Raw genomic sequence first — 17,384 nt, 5'->3', positions numbered from 1 at the left:
GGAACCTCCAGCTCCTTCAGGCGTAGTTGTTCAGAGAATCCAGACAAGAAGGTGACAAATCCTATTCCTTCGGAAGAAAAGTCAGGGATACGTCCTCGAGTGCAGAAACTGAGTTTGCCTTTGACTACAGTCTTGACCCTTCAGCGCCCAGATATATCTGAACGTTCCAGCCAACACCAGAAAAAAAAAAAAATCACTGCTGTAAGGAGCTAAAGGTGAAGGTTCATCAAATACAAGCAAACAGGAACTTCTCCAGCAACACCACAGTACTTCTGCAGATATGTTTACGCACTCTCATGCCTGGCTCACACAACTTTTTCTCGGCAGACGCGTAACGTCATCCGACAACAATCTCCTTCCTGCATCACCAGTACGGCAGTAACAGGTAGCCAAGCTAATTCTAAAATACGCTGCGAACTCACGCACAAACAAAACAAGGCGACCAACAAAATTACTCCCTCCCTCTCACAACGGGGCTACTGCAGCGCAGTAAAAGAACGGTGGAAACAAAAGGTGTAGAGCGCTTCTCAGAGCGTAGCCTCGGACCAGCCGAGCCGATCTAACGGCTGAGCACTGCCAAAGGAGAGGGATTCGGCTCCTCTGCTCTGTCCCTCTCTTCCTCCTCCAACTCTGCTCCTCACAGGAGCCCTCCTGAGCCGATTCAATTCACTTACCCATCGCAGCCTCTCCGGCGCCTTGCGTGCCTTTGGTTTTTGCTAGTTGTTTTTCTGCCAGGCTAATGATTTGAATCAGCTCCGAAGGGGCCCAACAGCCACCGCAGCCCAGCACGGAGCAAGTGCTAAGGTGGAGGAAGGCAGAAGTGGCCTCCTGCTTTGGCAGAGCCGTCACTGAGCGGCCCACCCTGTCCTGCCGATAATCGGCGCCTCCAAAACCCTCCGACAAGCTCGTCAGGCTCCACCTCAGGAGCAGAGCTGCTAAGCTATTCCCCTTGAAACTCCACTGCTCCAAGAAGAAAACGTCCTCTAATTTCCAACCTACGCTTGTTCAAGGACGGCTTGCGTGTATTTATTGCTCTAGCGCCATCGCTGCGATTTAGCTTAGAGAGCTCTTCTTCTGGTGTTCGCCGGGCAAAGCCTTACACAGAAGACTGATCGTCTCAGGCGTCGTTTAGCTCAACCCTCAGAGCAAGTGTAATCCTTTAGGTCCTAAAATTAAATACCATCAAGCTAAACGGCCTCTCGCACATCCACACGGGATCCCATTCATCCTTCTCGCACGCGTGGGCGCAGAATTTGCTACACCGGAGAAGGTGAAGCCACCGGTGCACTCGGCGCCAGGAACGCTTCTCCTCCGGGGAGACCTCGCTCGGCAAAGCCTGCGGGCGCCTCTGCCTTTCCTCCTCGGGCCCGGCCCGGCCCGGCCCGGGCTGCGCAGCCCGCGGCACCGCTCCCCGGCGCCGCTGCTCGGCAGCCGACTCGGGGGCCCCGCGGCGCGGCGCTTCCCGCCGGCCTTTCCCCCCGGCGAGCCCCGGCCGGGCCGCGCCGCGCTCAGCCCCCGCCGCCGCTCGGGCGCCCCCAGCCCGGGCGCGACGCGGCCTCGCCGGCGGGAGCTGCCCGGGCCCGGCGGGGAGACCCTCCCGGGGCCGCCGCGGCTCCCGCCGCCAGGCCCGGCCTCCCCGCGCCCGCGAGCCAGGCGCCGCAGCGGCCGCCCGGGGCCCCGCGCTCACCGGCGGGCAGCAGCAGGCAGAGCAGCCCGAGCGCGCCGAGCCGGCGGGCGCCGCGCTGCGCCGCCATGAGCCCGGCCGCGTCCCGCGGGAGGCCGCGGCGGCAGCGGGGGCGGCCCGGCCCGGCCCGGCCCGGCCCGGCAGGACGGCGCCACCGCGCGGCCGCGGGAGGGCAGCGGCGGCCCGGCTCGGCTCAGCTCGGCTCGGCTCAGTTCGGCTCAGCCCAGCTCAGCTCGGCTCGGCTCAGTTCGGCTCGGCTCAGTTCGGCTCAGCTCAGTTCGGCTCAGCTCAGTTCGGCTCAGCCCAGCTCAGCTCGGTTCAGCTCAGTTCGGCTCGGCTCAGTTCGGCTCGGCTCAGTTCGGCTCGGCTCAGCTCAGTTCGGCTCAGCCCAGCTCAGCTCGGTTCAGCTCAGTTCGGCTCAGCTCAGTTCGGCTCGGCTCAGCTCAGTTCGGCTCAGTTCAGCTCAGCTCGGCTCAGCTCAGTTCGGCTCAGCTCAGTTCGGCTCGGCTCAGCTCCGTTCAGCTCAGCTCAGCTCAGTTCGGCTCAGCTCAGTTCGGCTCAGCCCAGCTCAGCTCGGTTCAGCTCAGTTCGGCTCAGCTCAGTTCGGCTCGGCTCAGCTCAGTTCGGCTCAGTTCGGCTCGGCTCAGTTCGGCTCGGCTCAGTTCGGCTCGGCTCGGCTCAGTTCGGCTCAGCTCAGTTCGGCTCGGCTCAGCTCAGTTCGGCTCGGCTTAGCTCGGCTCAGCTCAGTTCGGCTCGGCTCAGCTCAGTTCGGCTCAGCCCAGCTCAGCTCGGTTCAGCTCAGTTCGGCTCAGCTCAGTTCGGCTCGGCTCAGCTCAGTTCGGCTCAGTTCAGCTCAGCTCGGCTCAGCTCAGTTCGGCTCAGCTCAGTTCGGCTCGGCTCAGCTCCGTTCAGCTCAGCTCAGCTCAGTTCGGCTCAGCTCAGTTCGGCTCAGCTCAGTTCGGCTCAGCCCAGCTCAGCTCGGTTCAGCTCAGTTCGGCTCAGCTCAGTTCGGCTCGGCTCAGCTCAGTTCGGCTCGGCTCAGCTCAGTTCGGCTCGGCTCGGCTCAGTTCGGCTCGGCTCAGTTCGGCTCGGCTCGGCTCAGTTCGGCTCAGCTCAGTTCGGCTCGGCTTAGCTCGGCTCGGCTCAGTTCGGCTCGGCTCGGCTCAGTTCGGCTCGGCTCAGCTCAGTTCGGCTCAGTTCAGCTCAGCTCGGTTCAGCTCAGTTCGGCTCGGCTCAGTTCGGCTCGGCTCGGCTCAGTTCGGCTCAGCTCAGTTCGGCTCGGCTTAGCTCGGCTCGGCTCAGTTCGGCTCGGCTCGGCTCAGTTCGGCTCGGCTCAGCTCAGTTCGGCTCGGCTCAGCTCAGTTCGGCTCAGTTCAGCTCAGCTCGGTTCAGCTCAGTTCGGCTCAGCTCAGTTCGGCTCGGCATGTCTCAGCTCAGCTCAGTTCGGCTCAGTTCAGCTCAGTTCGGCTCAGCTCAGTTCGGCTCGGCTCAGCTCGGCTCAGCTCAGTTCGGCTCGGCTCAGCTCAGTTCGGCTCAGCTCAGTTCGGCTCAGCCCAGCTCAGCTCGGTTCAGCTCAGTTCGGCTCAGCTCAGTTCGGCTCAGCCCAGCTCAGCTCGGTTCAGCTCAGTTCGGCTCAGCTCAGTTCGGCTCGGCTCAGCTCAGCTCAGCTCCGCCCAGTTCAGCTCGGTTCAGCTCAGTTCGGCTCGGCTCAGCTCAGTTCAGCTCAGCTCGGTTCAGCTCAGTTCGGCTCAGCTCAGTTCGGCTCAGCTCGGCTCGGCTCAGCTCAGTTTGGCTCGGCTCAGCTCAGTTCGGCTCAGCTCAGTTCGGCTCAGCCCAGCTCAGCTCGGCTCGGCTTAGCTCGGCTCAGCTCAGTTCGGCTCGGCTCAGCTCAGTTCGGCTCGGCTCGGCTCAGTTCGGCTCGGCTCAGTTCGGCTCGGCTCAGTTCGGCTCGGCTCGGCTCAGTTCGGCTCAGCTCAGTTCGGCTCGGCTTAGCTCGGCTCGGCTCAGTTCGGCTCGGCTCGGCTCAGTTCGGCTCAGTTCAGCTCAGCTCGGCTCAGCTCAGTTCGGCTCAGCTCAGTTCGGCTCAGCTCAGTTCGGCTCAGCCCAGCTCAGCTCGGTTCAGCTCAGTTCGGCTCAGCTCAGTTCGGCTCGGCTCAGCTCAGTTCGGCTCAGTTCGGCTCGGCTCAGTTCGGCTCAGCTCAGTTCGGCTCGGCTCGGCTCAGTTCGGCTCAGCTCAGTTCGGCTCGGCTCAGCTCAGTTCGGCTCAGTTCGGCTCGGCTCAGCTCAGTTCGGCTCAGTTCAGCTCAGCTCGGTTCAGCTCAGTTCGGCTCAGCTCAGTTCGGCTCGGCTCAGCTCAGTTCGGCTCGGCTCGGCTCAGTTCGGCTCGGCTCAGTTCGGCTCGGCTCAGTTCGGCTCGGCTCGGCTCAGTTCGGCTCAGTTCAGCTCAGCTCGGCTCAGTTCGGCTCGGCTCAGTTCGGCTCGGCTCAGCTCAGTTCGGCTCAGCCCAGCTCAGCTCGGTTCAGCTCAGTTCGGCTCAGCTCAGTTCGGCTCGGCTCAGCTCAGTTCGGCTCAGTTCAGCTCAGCTCGGCTCAGCTCAGTTCGGCTCAGCTCAGTTCGGCTCGGCTCAGCTCCGTTCAGCTCAGCTCAGCTCAGTTCGGCTCAGCTCAGTTCGGCTCAGCTCAGTTCGGCTCAGCCCAGCTCAGCTCGGTTCAGCTCAGTTCGGCTCAGCTCAGTTCGGCTCGGCTCAGCTCAGTTCGGCTCGGCTCGGCTCAGTTCGGCTCGGCTCAGTTCGGCTCGGCTCGGCTCAGTTCGGCTCAGCTCAGTTCGGCTCGGCTTAGCTCGGCTCGGCTCAGTTCGGCTCGGCTCGGCTCAGTTCGGCTCGGCTCAGCTCAGTTCGGCTCAGTTCAGCTCAGCTCGGTTCAGCTCAGTTCGGCTCGGCTCAGTTCGGCTCGGCTCGGCTCAGTTCGGCTCAGCTCAGTTCGGCTCGGCTTAGCTCGGCTCGGCTCAGTTCGGCTCGGCTCGGCTCAGTTCGGCTCGGCTCGGCTCAGTTCGGCTCAGTTCAGCTCAGCTCGGTTCAGCTCAGTTCGGCTCAGCTCAGTTCGGCTCGGCACGGCTCAGTTCAGCTCAGTTCGGCTCAGCTCAGTTCCGCTCGGCTCAGCTCAGTTCGGCTCGGCTCAGCTCGGCTCAGCTCAGTTCGGCTCGGCTCAGCTCAGTTCGGCTCAGCTCAGTTCGGCTCAGCCCAGCTCAGCTCGGTTCAGCTCAGTTCGGCTCAGCTCAGTTCGGCTCAGCCCAGCTCAGCTCGGTTCAGCTCAGTTCGGCTCAGCTCAGTTCGGCTCGGCTCAGCTCAGCTCAGCTCCGCCCAGTTCAGCTCGGTTCAGCTCAGTTCGGCTCGGCTCAGCTCAGTTCAGCTCAGCTCGGTTCAGCTCAGTTCGGCTCAGCTCAGTTCGGCTCGGCTCGGCTCAGTTCAGCTCAGCTCAGTTCGGCTCGGCTCAGCTCAGTTCGGCTCGGCTCGGCTCAGTTCGGCTCGGCTCAGTTCGGCTCGGCTCGGCTCAGTTCGGCTCAGCTCAGTTCGGCTCAGCTCAGTTCGGCTCAGCCCAGCTCAGCTCAGTTCAGCTCAGTTCGGCTCAGCTCAGTTCGGCTCGGCTCAGCTCAGTTCGGATCAGTTCAGCTCAGCTCGGCTCAGCTCAGTTCGGCTCGGCTCAGTTCGGCTCGGCTCAGCTCCGTTCAGCTCAGCTCAGCTCAGTTCGGCTCAGCTCAGTTCGGCTCAGCCCAGCTCAGCTCGGTTCAGCTCAGTTCGGCTCAGCTCAGTTCGGCTCGGCTCAGCTCAGTTCGGCTCAGTTCGGCTCGGCTCAGTTCGGCTCGGCTCAGTTCGGCTCGGCTCGGCTCAGTTCGGCTGAGCTCAGTTCGGCTCGGCTCGGCTCAGTTCGGCTGAGCTCAGTTCGGCTCGGCTCGGCTCAGTTCGGCTGAGCTCAGTTCGGCTCGGCTCAGCTCAGTTCGGCTCGGCTTAGCTCGGCTCAGCTCAGTTCGGCTCGGCTCAGTTCGGCTCAGCCCAGCTCAGCTCGGCTCAGCTCAGTTCGGCTCAGCTCAGTTCGGCTCGGCTCGGCTCAGTTCGGCTCGGCTCAGTTCGGCTCGGCTCGGCTCAGTTCGGCTCGGCTTAGCTCGGCTCAGCTCAGTTCGGCTCGGCTCAGCTCAGTTCGGCTCAGCCCAGCTCAGCTCGGTTCAGCTCAGTTCGGCTCAGCTCAGTTCGGCTCGGCTCAGCTCAGTTCGGCTCGGCTCGGCTCAGTTCGGCTCGGCTCGGCTCGGCTCAGTTCGGCTCAGCTCAGTTCGGCTCGGCTTAGCTCGGCTCGGCTCAGTTCGGCTCGGCTCGGCTCAGTTCGGCTCGGCTCAGCTCAGTTCGGCTCAGTTCAGCTCAGCTCGGTTCAGCTCAGTTCGGCTCGGCTCAGTTCGGCTCGGCTCGGCTCAGTTCGGCTCAGCTCAGTTCGGCTCGGCTTAGCTCGGCTCGGCTCAGTTCGGCTCGGCTCGGCTCAGTTCGGCTCGGCTCGGCTCAGTTCGGCTCAGTTCAGCTCAGCTCGGTTCAGCTCAGTTCGGCTCAGCTCAGTTCGGCTCGGCACGGCTCAGCTCAGCTCAGTTCGGCTCAGTTCAGCTCAGTTCGGCTCAGCTCAGTTCGGCTCGGCTCAGCTCGGCTCAGCTCAGTTCGGCTCGGCTCAGCTCAGTTCGGCTCAGCTCAGTTCGGCTCGGCTCAGCTCAGTTCGGCTCAGCTCAGTTCGGCTCAGCCCAGCTCAGCTCGGTTCAGCTCAGTTCGGCTCAGCTCAGTTCGGCTCAGCCCAGCTCAGCTCGGTTCAGCTCAGTTCGGCTCAGCTCAGTTCGGCTCGGCTCAGCTCAGCTCAGCTCCGCCCAGTTCAGCTCGGTTCAGCTCAGTTCGGCTCAGTTCAGCTCAGCTCGGTTCAGCTCAGTTCGGCTCGGCTCAGTTCGGCTCGGCTCGGCTCAGTTCGGCTCAGCTCAGTTCGGCTCGGCTTAGCTCGGCTCGGCTCAGTTCGGCTCGGCTCGGCTCAGTTCGGCTCGGCTCGGCTCAGTTCGGCTCGGCTCGGCTCAGTTCGGCTCGGCTCAGCTCAGTTCGGCTCGGCTCAGCTCAGTTCGGCTCAGTTCAGCTCAGCTCGGTTCAGCTCAGTTCGGCTCAGCTCAGTTCGGCTCGGCATGTCTCAGCTCAGCTCAGTTCGGCTCAGTTCAGCTCAGTTCGGCTCAGCTCAGTTCGGCTCGGCTCAGCTCGGCTCAGCTCAGTTCGGCTCGGCTCAGCTCAGTTCGGCTCAGCTCAGTTCGGCTCAGCCCAGCTCAGCTCGGTTCAGCTCAGTTCGGCTCAGCTCAGTTCGGCTCAGCCCAGCTCAGCTCGGTTCAGCTCAGTTCGGCTCAGCTCAGTTCGGCTCGGCTCAGCTCAGCTCAGCTCCGCCCAGTTCAGCTCGGTTCAGCTCAGTTCGGCTCAGCTCAGCTCAGTTCAGCTCAGCTCGGTTCAGCTCAGTTCGGCTCAGCTCAGTTCGGCTCGGCTCGGCTCGGCTCAGCTCAGTTTGGCTTGGCTCAGCTCAGTTCGGCTCAGCTCAGTTCGGCTCAGCCCAGCTCAGCTCGGTTCAGCTCAGTTCGGCTCAGCTCAGTTCAGCTCGGCTCAGCTCAGTTCGGCTCGGCTCGGCTCAGTTCGGTTCGGCTCAGTTCGGCTCGGCTCGGCTCAGTTCGGCTCAGCTCAGTTCGGCTCGGCTTAGCTCGGCTCGGCTCAGTTCGGCTCGGCTCGGCTCAGTTCGGCTCAGTTCAGCTCAGCTCGGCTCAGCTCAGTTCGGCTCAGCTCAGTTCGGCTCAGCTCAGTTCGGCTCAGCCCAGCTCAGCTCGGTTCAGCTCAGTTCGGCTCAGCTCAGTTCGGCTCGGCTCAGCTCAGTTCGGCTCAGTTCGGCTCGGCTCAGTTCGGCTCAGCTCAGTTCGGCTCGGCTCAGCTCAGTTCGGCTCGGCTTAGCTCGGCTCAGCTCAGTTCGGCTCGGCTCAGCTCAGTTCGGCTCAGTTCAGCTCAGCTCGGTTCAGCTCAGTTCGGCTCAGCTCAGTTCGGCTCGGCTCAGCTCAGTTCGGCTCGGCTCGGCTGAGTTCGGCTCGGCTCAGTTCGGCTCGGCTCGGCTCAGTTCGGCTCAGTTCAGCTCAGCTCGGCTCAGTTCGGCTCGGCTCAGTTCGGCTCGGCTCAGCTCAGTTCGGCTCAGCCCAGCTAAGCTCGGTTCAGCTCAGTTCGGCTCAGCTCAGTTCGGCTCGGCTCAGCTCAGTTCGGCTCAGTTCAGCTCAGCTCGGCTCAGCTCAGTTCGGCTCAGCTCAGTTCGGCTCGGCTCAGCTCCGTTCAGCTCAGCTCAGCTCAGTTCGGCTCAGCTCAGTTCGGCTCAGCTCAGTTCGGCTCAGCCCAGCTCAGCTCGGTTCAGCTCAGTTCGGCTCAGCTCAGTTCGGCTCGGCTCAGCTCAGTTCGGCTCGGCTCGGCTCAGTTCGGCTCGGCTCAGTTCGGCTCGGCTCGGCTCAGTTCGGCTCAGCTCAGTTCGGCTCGGCTTAGCTCGGCTCGGCTCAGTTCGGCTCGGCTCGGCTCAGTTCGGCTCGGCTCAGCTCAGTTCGGCTCAGTTCAGCTCAGCTCGGTTCAGCTCAGTTCGGCTCGGCTCAGTTCGGCTCGGCTCGGCTCAGTTCGGCTCAGCTCAGTTCGGCTCGGCTTAGCTCGGCTCGGCTCAGTTCGGCTCGGCTCGGCTCAGTTCGGCTCGGCTCGGCTCAGTTCGGCTCAGTTCAGCTCAGCTCGGTTCAGCTCAGTTCGGCTCAGCTCAGTTCGGCTCGGCACGGCTCAGTTCAGCTCAGTTCGGCTCAGCTCAGTTCGGCTCGGCTCAGCTCAGTTCGGCTCGGCTCAGCTCGGCTCAGCTCAGTTCGGCTCGGCTCAGCTCAGTTCGGCTCAGCTCAGTTCGGCTCAGCCCAGCTCAGCTCGGTTCAGCTCAGTTCGGCTCAGCTCAGTTCGGCTCAGCCCAGCTCAGCTCGGTTCAGCTCAGTTCGGCTCAGCTCAGTTCGGCTCGGCTCAGCTCAGCTCAGCTCCGCCCAGTTCAGCTCGGTTCAGCTCAGTTCGGCTCGGCTCAGCTCAGTTCAGCTCAGCTCGGTTCAGCTCAGTTCGGCTCAGCTCAGTTCGGCTCGGCTCGGCTCGGCTCAGCTCAGTTTGGCCCGGCTCAGCTCAGTTCGGCTCAGCTCAGTTCGGCTCAGCCCAGCTCAGCTCGGCTCGGCTCAGTTCGGCTCAGCTCAGTTCAGCTCGGCTCAGCTCAGTTCGGCTCGGCTCGGCTCAGTTCGGCTCGGCTCGGCTCAGTTCGGCTCGGCTCAGTTCGGCTCGGCTCGGCTCAGTTCGGCTCGGCTTAGCTCGGCTCAGCTCAGTTCGGCTCGGCTCAGCTCAGTTCGGCTCAGCTCAGTTCGGCTCAGCCCAGCTCAGCTCGGTTCAGCTCAGTTCAGCTCAGCTCAGTTCGGCTCGGCTCAGCTCAGTTCGGCTCGGCTCGGCTCAGTTCGGCTCGGCTCAGTTCGGCTCGGCTCGGCTCAGTTCGGCTCAGCTCAGTTCGGCTCAGCCCAGCTCAGCTCGGTTCAGCTCAGTTCAGTTCAGCTCAGTTCGGCTCGGCTCAGCTCAGTTCGGCTCAGTTCAGCTCAGCTCGGCTCAGCTCAGTTCGGCTCAGCTCAGTTCGGCTCGGCTCAGCTCCGTTCAGCTCAGCTCAGCTCAGTTCGGCTCAGCTCAGTTCGGCTCAGCTCAGTTCGGCTCAGCCCAGCTCAGCTCGGTTCAGCTCAGTTCGGCTCAGCTCAGTTCGGCTCGGCTCAGCTCAGTTCGGCTCGGCTCGGCTCAGTTCGGCTCGGCTCGGCTCAGTTCGGCTCGGCTCAGTTCGGCTCGGCTCGGCTCAGCTCGGCTCGGCTTAGCTCGGCTCAGCTCAGTTCGGCTCGGCTCAGCTCAGTTCGGCTCAGCCCAGCTCAGCTCGGTTCAGCTCAGTTCGGCTCAGCTCAGTTCGGCTCGGCTCAGCTCAGTTCGGCTCGGCTCGGCTCAGTTCGGCTCGGCTCGGCTCGGCTCAGTTCGGCTCAGCTCAGTTCGGCTCGGCTTAGCTCGGCTCGGCTCAGTTCGGCTCGGCTCGGCTCAGTTCGGCTCGGCTCAGCTCAGTTCGGCTCAGTTCAGCTCAGCTCGGTTCAGCTCAGTTCGGCTCGGCTCAGTTCGGCTCGGCTCGGCTCAGTTCGGCTCAGCTCAGTTCGGCTCGGCTTAGCTCGGCTCGGCTCAGTTCGGCTCGGCTCGGCTCAGTTCGGCTCGGCTCGGCTCAGTTCGGCTCAGTTCAGCTCAGCTCGGTTCAGCTCAGTTCGGCTCAGCTCAGTTCGGCTCGGCACGGCTCAGCTCAGCTCAGTTCGGCTCAGTTCAGCTCAGTTCGGCTCAGCTCAGTTCGGCTCGGCTCAGCTCAGTTCGGCTCGGCTCAGCTCAGTTCGGCTCAGCTCAGTTCGGCTCGGCTCAGCTCAGTTCGGCTCAGCTCAGTTCGGCTCAGCCCAGCTCAGCTCGGTTCAGCTCAGTTCGGCTCAGCTCAGTTCGGCTCAGCCCAGCTCAGCTCGGTTCAGCTCAGTTCGGCTCAGCTCAGTTCGGCTCAGCCCAGCTCAGCTCAGCTCCGCCCAGTTCAGCTCGGTTCAGCTCAGTTCGGCTCAGTTCAGCTCAGCTCGGTTCAGCTCAGTTCGGCTCGGCTCAGTTCGGCTCGGCTCGGCTCAGTTCGGCTCAGCTCAGTTCGGCTCGGCTTAGCTCGGCTCGGCTCAGTTCGGCTCGGCTCGGCTCAGTTCGGCTCGGCTCGGCTCAGTTCGGCTCGGCTCAGCTCAGTTCGGCTCAGTTCAGCTCAGCTCGGTTCAGCTCAGTTCGGCTCAGCTCAGTTCGGCTCAGCATGTCTCAGCTCAGCTCAGTTCGGCTCAGTTCAGCTCAGTTCGGCTCAGCTCAGTTCGGCTCGGCTCAGCTCGGCTCAGCTCAGTTCGGCTCGGCTCAGCTCAGTTCGGCTCAGCTCAGTTCGGCTCAGCCCAGCTCAGCTCGGTTCAGCTCAGTTCGGCTCAGCTCAGTTCGGCTCAGCCCAGCTCAGCTCGGTTCAGCTCAGTTCGGCTCAGCTCAGTTCGGCTCGGCTCAGCTCAGCTCAGCTCCGCCCAGTTCAGCTCGGTTCAGCTCAGTTCGGCTCAGCTCAGCTCAGTTCAGCTCAGCTCGGTTCAGCTCAGTTCGGCTCAGCTCAGTTCGGCTCGGCTCGGCTCGGCTCAGCTCAGTTTGGCTCGGCTCAGCTCAGTTCGGCTCAGCTCAGTTCGGCTCAGCCCAGCTCAGCTCGGTTCAGCTCAGTTCGGCTCAGCTCAGTTCAGCTCGGCTCAGCTCAGTTCGGCTCGGCTCGGCTCAGTTCGGCTCGGCTCAGTTCGGCTCGGCTCGGCTCAGTTCGGCTCGGCTCAGCTCAGTTCGGCTCAGTTCAGCTCAGCTCGGTTCAGCTCAGTTCGGCTCGGCTCGGCTCAGTTCGGCTCAGCTCAGTTCGGCTCGGCTTAGCTCGGCTCGGCTCAGTTCGGCTCGGCTCGGCTCAGTTCGGCTCGGCTCGGCTCAGTTCGGCTCAGTTCAGCTCAGCTCGGTTCAGCTCAGTTCGGCTCAGCTCAGTTCGGCTCGGCACGGCTCAGTTCAGCTCAGTTCGGCTCAGCTCAGTTCGGCTCGGCTCAGCTCAGTTCGGCTCGGCTCAGCTCGGCTCAGCTCAGTTCGGCTCGGGTCAGCTCAGTTCGGCTCAGCTCAGTTCGGCTCAGTTCAGCTCAGCTCGGTTCAGCTCAGTTCGGCTCAGCTCAGTTCGGCTCAGCCCAGCTCAGCTCGGTTCAGCTCAGTTCGGCTCAGCTCAGTTCGGCTCGGCTCAGCTCAGCTCAGCTCCGCCCAGTTCAGCTCGGTTCAGCTCAGTTCGGCTCGGCTCAGCTCAGTTCAGCTCAGCTCGGTTCAGCTCAGTTCGGCTCAGCTCAGTTCGGCTCGGCTCGGCTCGGCTCAGCTCAGTTTGGCCCGGCTCAGCTCAGTTCGGCTCAGCTCAGTTCGGCTCAGCCCAGCTCAGCTCGGCTCGGCTCAGTTCGGCTCAGCTCAGTTCAGCTCGGCTCAGCTCAGTTCGGCTCGGCTCGGCTCAGTTCGGCTCGGCTCAGTTCGGCTCGGCTCGGCTCAGTTCGGCTCGGCTTAGCTCGGCTCAGCTCAGTTCGGCTCGGCTCAGCTCAGTTCGGCTCAGCTCAGTTCGGCTCAGCCCAGCTCAGCTCGGTTCAGCTCAGTTCAGCTCAGCTCAGTTCGGCTCGGCTCAGCTCAGTTCGGCTCGGCTCGGCTCAGTTCGGCTCGGCTCAGTTCGGCTCGGCTCGGCTCAGTTCGGCTCAGCTCAGTTCGGCTCAGCCCAGCTCAGCTCGGTTCAGCTCAGTTCGGCTCAGCTCAGTTCGGCTCGGCTCAGCTCAGTTCGGCTCAGTTCAGCTCAGCTCGGCTCAGCTCAGTTCGGCTCAGCTCAGTTCGGCTCGGCTCAGCTCCGTTCAGCTCAGCTCAGCTCAGTTCGGCTCAGCTCAGTTCGGCTCAGCTCAGTTCGGCTCAGCCCAGCTCAGCTCGGTTCAGCTCAGTTCGGCTCAGCTCAGTTCGGCTCGGCTCAGCTCAGTTCGGCTCGGCTCGGCTCAGTTCGGCTCGGCTCAGTTCGGCTCGGCTCGGCTCAGCTCGGCTCGGCTTAGCTCGGCTCAGCTCAGTTCGGCTCGGCTCAGCTCAGTTCGGCTCAGCCCAGCTCAGCTCGGTTCAGCTCAGTTCGGCTCAGCTCAGTTCGGCTCGGCTCAGCTCAGTTCGGCTCGGCTCGGCTCAGTTCGGCTCGGCTCGGCTCGGCTCAGTTCGGCTCAGCTCAGTTCGGCTCGGCTTAGCTCGGCTCGGCTCAGTTCGGCTCGGCTCGGCTCAGTTCGGCTCGGCTCAGCTCAGTTCGGCTCAGTTCAGCTCAGCTCGGTTCAGCTCAGTTCGGCTCGGCTCAGTTCGGCTCGGCTCGGCTCAGTTCGGCTCAGCTCAGTTCGGCTCGGCTTAGCTCGGCTCGGCTCAGTTCGGCTCGGCTCGGCTCAGTTCGGCTCGGCTCGGCTCAGTTCGGCTCAGTTCAGCTCAGCTCGGTTCAGCTCAGTTCGGCTCAGCTCAGTTCGGCTCGGCACGGCTCAGCTCAGCTCAGTTCGGCTCAGTTCAGCTCAGTTCGGCTCAGCTCAGTTCGGCTCGGCTCAGCTCGGCTCAGCTCAGTTCGGCTCGGCTCAGCTCAGTTCGGCTCAGCTCAGTTCGGCTCGGCTCAGCTCAGTTCGGCTCAGCTCAGTTCGGCTCAGCCCAGCTCAGCTCGGTTCAGCTCAGTTCGGCTCAGCTCAGTTCGGCTCAGCCCAGCTCAGCTCGGTTCAGCTCAGTTCGGCTCAGCTCAGTTCGGCTCAGCCCAGCTCAGCTCAGCTCCGCCCAGTTCAGCTCGGTTCAGCTCAGTTCGGCTCAGTTCAGCTCAGCTCGGTTCAGCTCAGTTCGGCTCGGCTCAGTTCGGCTCGGCTCGGCTCAGTTCGGCTCAGCTCAGTTCGGCTCGGCTTAGCTCGGCTCGGCTCAGTTCGGCTCGGCTCGGCTCAGTTCGGCTCGGCTCGGCTCAGTTCGGCTCGGCTCAGCTCAGTTCGGCTCAGTTCAGCTCAGCTCGGTTCAGCTCAGTTCGGCTCAGCTCAGTTCGGCTCGGCATGTCTCAGCTCAGCTCAGTTCGGCTCAGTTCAGCTCAGTTCGGCTCAGCTCAGTTCGGCTCGGCTCAGCTCGGCTCAGCTCAGTTCGGCTCGGCTCAGCTCAGTTCGGCTCAGCTCAGTTCGGCTCAGCCCAGCTCAGCTCGGTTCAGCTCAGTTCGGCTCAGCTCAGTTCTGCTCAGCCCAGCTCAGCTCGGTTCAGCTCAGTTCGGCTCAGCCCAGCTCAGCTCGGTTCAGCTCAGTTCGGCTCAGCTCAGTTCGGCTCGGCTCAGCTCAGCTCAGCTACGCCCAGTTCAGCTCGGTTCAGCTCAGTTCGGCTCAGCTCAGCTCAGTTCAGCTCAGCTCGGTTCAGCTCAGCTCGGTTCAGCTCAGTTCGGCTCAGCTCAGTTCGGCTCGGCTCGGCTCGGCTCAGCTCAGTTTGGCTCGGCTCAGCTCAGTTCGGCTCAGCTCAGTTCGGCTCAGCCCAGCTCAGCTCGGTTCAGCTCAGTTCGGCTCAGCTCAGTTCAGCTCGGCTCAGCTCAGTTCGGCTCGGCTCGGCTCAGTTCGGCTCGGCTCAGTTCGGCTCGGCTCGGCTCAGTTCGGCTCAGCTCAGTTCGGCTCGGCTTAGCTCGGCTCGGCTCAGTTCGGCTCGGCTCGGCTCAGTTCGGCTCAGTTCAGCTCAGCTCGGCTCAGCTCAGTTCGGCTCAGCTCAGTTCGGCTCAGCTCAGTTCGGCTCAGCCCAGCTCAGTTCGGCTCAGCTCAGTTCGGCTCGGCTCAGCTCAGTTCGGCTCAGTTCGGCTCGGCTCAGTTTGGCTCGGCTCGGCTCAGTTCGGCTCAGCTCAGTTCGGCTCGGCTTAGCTCGGCTCAGCTCAGTTCGGCTCGGCTCAGCTCAGTTCGGCTCAGTTCAGCTCAGCTCGGTTCAGCTCAGTTCGGCTCAGCTCAGTTCGGCTCGGCTCAGCTCAGTTCGGCTCGGCTCGGCTCAGTTCGGCTCGGCTCAGTTCGGCTCGGCTCGGCTCAGTTCGGCTCAGTTCAGCTCAGCTCGGCTCAGTTCGGCTCGGCTCAGTTCGGCTCGGCTCAGCTCAGTTCGGCTCAGCCCAGCTCAGCTCGGTTCAGCTCAGTTCGGCTCAGCTCAGTTCGGCTCGGCTCAGCTCAGTTCGGCTCAGTTCAGCTCAGCTCGGCTCAGCTCAGTTCGGCTCAGCTCAGTTCGGCTCGGCTCAGCTCCGTTCAGCTCAGCTCAGCTCAGTTCGGCTCAGCTCAGTTCGGCTCAGCTCAGTTCGGCTCAGCCCAGCTCAGCTCGGTTCAGCTCAGTTCGGCTCAGCTCAGTTCGGCTCGGCTCAGCTCAGTTCGGCTCGGCTCGGCTCAGTTCGGCTCGGCTCAGTTCGGCTCGGCTCGGCTCAGTTCGGCTCAGCTCAGTTCGGCTCGGCTTAGCTCGGCTCGGCTCAGTTCGGCTCGGCTCGGCTCAGTTCGGCTCGGCTCAGCTCAGTTCGGCTCAGTTCAGCTCAGCTCGGTTCAGCTCAGTTCGGCTTGGCTCAGTTCGGCTCGGCTCGGCTCAGTTCGGCTCACCTCAGTTCGGCTCGGCTTAGCTCGGCTCGGCTCAGTTCGGCTCGGCTCGGCTCAGTTCGGCTCGGCTCAGCTCAGTTCGGCTCAGTTCAGCTCAGCTCGGTTCAGCTCAGTTCGGCTCAGCTCAGTTCGGCTCGGCACGGCTCAGTTCAGCTCAGTTCGGCTCAGCTCAGTTCGGCTCGGCTCAGCTCAGTTCGGCTCGGCTCAGCTCGGCTCAGCTCAGTTCGGCTCGGCTCAGCTCAGTTCGGCTCAGCTCAGTTCGGCTCAGCCCAGCTCAGCTCGGTTCAGCTCAGTTCGGCTCAGCTCAGTTCGGCTCAGCCCAGCTCAGCTCGGTTCAGCTCAGTTCGGCTCAGCTCAGTTCGGCTCGGCTCAGCTCAGCTCAGCTCCGCCCAGTTCAGCTCGGTTCAGCTCAGTTCGGCTCAGCTCAGCTCAGTTCAGCTCAGCTCGGTTCAGCTCAGTTCGGCTCAGCTCAGTTCGGCTCGGCTCGGCTCGGCTCAGCTCAGTTTGGCTCGGCTCAGCTCAGTTCGGCTCAGCTCAGTTCGGCTCAGCCCAGCTCAGCTCGGTTCAGCTCAGTTCGGCTCAGCTCAGTTCAGCTCGGCTCAGCTCAGATCGGCTCGGCTCGGCTCAGTTCGGCTCGGCTCGGCTCAGTTCGGCTCGGCTCAGTTCGGCTCGGCTTAGCTCGGCTCGGCTCAGTTCGGCTCGGCTCGGCTCGGCTCAGTTCGGCTCGGCTCGGCTCAGTTCGGCTCAGCTCAGTTCGGCTCGGCTCGGCTCGGCTCAGCTCAGTTTGGCTCGGCTCAGCTCAGTTCGGCTCAGCTCAGTTCGGCTCAGCCCAGCTCAGCTCGGTTCAGCTCAGTTCGGCTCAGCTCAGTTCAGCTCGGCTTAGCTCAGTTCGGCTCGGCTCGGCTCAGTTCGGCTCGGCTCAGTTCGGCTCGGCTTAGCTCGGCTCGGCTCAGTTCGGCTCGGCTCGGCTCAGTTCGGCTCGGCTCAGCTCAGTTCGGCTCAGTTCAGCTCAGCTCGGTTCAGCTCAGTTCGGCTCGGCTCAGTTCGGCTCGGCTCGGCTCAGTTCGGCTCAGCTCAGTTCGGCTCGGCTTAGCTCGGCTCGGCTCAGTTCGGCTCGGCTCGGCTCAGTTCAGCTCGGCTCGGCTCAGTTCGGCTCAGTTCAGCTCAGCTCGGTTCAGCTCAGTTCGGCTCAGCTCAGTTCGGCTCGGCACGGCTCAGTTCAGCTCAGTTCGGCTCAGCTCGGCTCAGTTCGGCTCGGCTCAGCTCAGTTCGGCTCGGCTTAGCTCGGCTCAGCTCAGTTCGGCTCGGCTCAGCTCAGTTCGGCTCAGCTCAGTTCGGCTCAGCCCAGCTCAGCTCGGTTCAGCTCAGTTCGGCTCAGCTCAGTTCAGCTCGGCTCAGCTCAGTTCGGCTCGGCTCGGCTCAGTTCGGCTCGGCTCAGTTCGGCTCGGCTCGGCTCAGTTCGGCTCGGCTTAGCTCGGCTCAGCTCAGTTCGGCTCGGCTCAGCTCAGTTCGGCTCAGCTCAGTTCGGCTCGGCTCAGCCCAGCTCAGCTCGGTTCAGCTCAGTTCAGCTCAGCTCAGTTCGGCTCGGCTCAGCTCAGTTCGGCTCGGCTCAGCTCAGTTCGGCTCGGCTCGGCTCAGTTCGGCTCGGCTCAGTTCGGCTCGGCTCGGCTCAGTTCGGCTCAGCTCAGTTCGGCTCGGCTTAGCTCGGCTCGGCTCAGTTCGGCTCGGCTCGGCTCAGTTCGGCTCGGCTCGGCTCAGTTCGGCTCAGTTCAGCTCAGCTCGGTTCAGCTCAGTTCGGCTCAGCTCAGTTCGGCTCGGCACGGCTCAGTTCAGCTCAGTTCGGCTCAGCTCAGTTCGGCTCGGCTCAGCTCAGTTCGGCTCAGCTCAGTTCGGCTCAGCCCAGCTCAGCTCGGTTCAGCTCAGTTCGGCTCGGCTCAGTTCGGCTCGGCTCAGCTCAGTTCGGCTCCGCCCAGTTCAGCTCGGTTCAGCTCAGTTCGGCTCAGCTCAGTTCGGCTCGGCTCGGCTCAGTTCGGCTCGGCTCGGCTCAGTTCGGCTCGGCTCAGTTCGGCTCGGCTCGGCTCAGTTCGGCTCAGTTCAGCTCAGTTCGGCTCGGCTCAGTTCGGCTCGGCTTAGCTCAGCTCGGCTCAGTTCGGCTCGGCTCGGCTCAGTTCGGCTCGGCTCGGCTCAGTTCGGCTCAGTTCAGCTCAGTTCGGCTCAGCTCAGTTCGGCTCAGCCCAGCTCAGTTCGGCTCAGTTCAGCTCAGCTCGGCTCAGCTCAGTTCGGCTCAGCCCAGCTCAGTTCGGCTCAGTTCAGCTCAGCTCGGCTCAGCTCAGTTCGGCTCAGTTCAGCTCAGCTCGGTTCAGCTCAGTTCGGCTCAGCTCAGTTCGGCTCGGCTCAGCTCAGCTCAGCTCAGTTCGGCTCGGCTTAGCTCGGCTCAGCTCAGTTC

Source organism: Dromaius novaehollandiae, chromosome 12 (assembly GCF_036370855.1).
Source record: "Dromaius novaehollandiae isolate bDroNov1 chromosome 12, bDroNov1.hap1, whole genome shotgun sequence".
Lineage (NCBI taxonomy): Eukaryota > Metazoa > Chordata > Aves > Casuariiformes > Dromaiidae > Dromaius > Dromaius novaehollandiae.
This window is presented reverse-complemented; position numbering follows the sequence as displayed.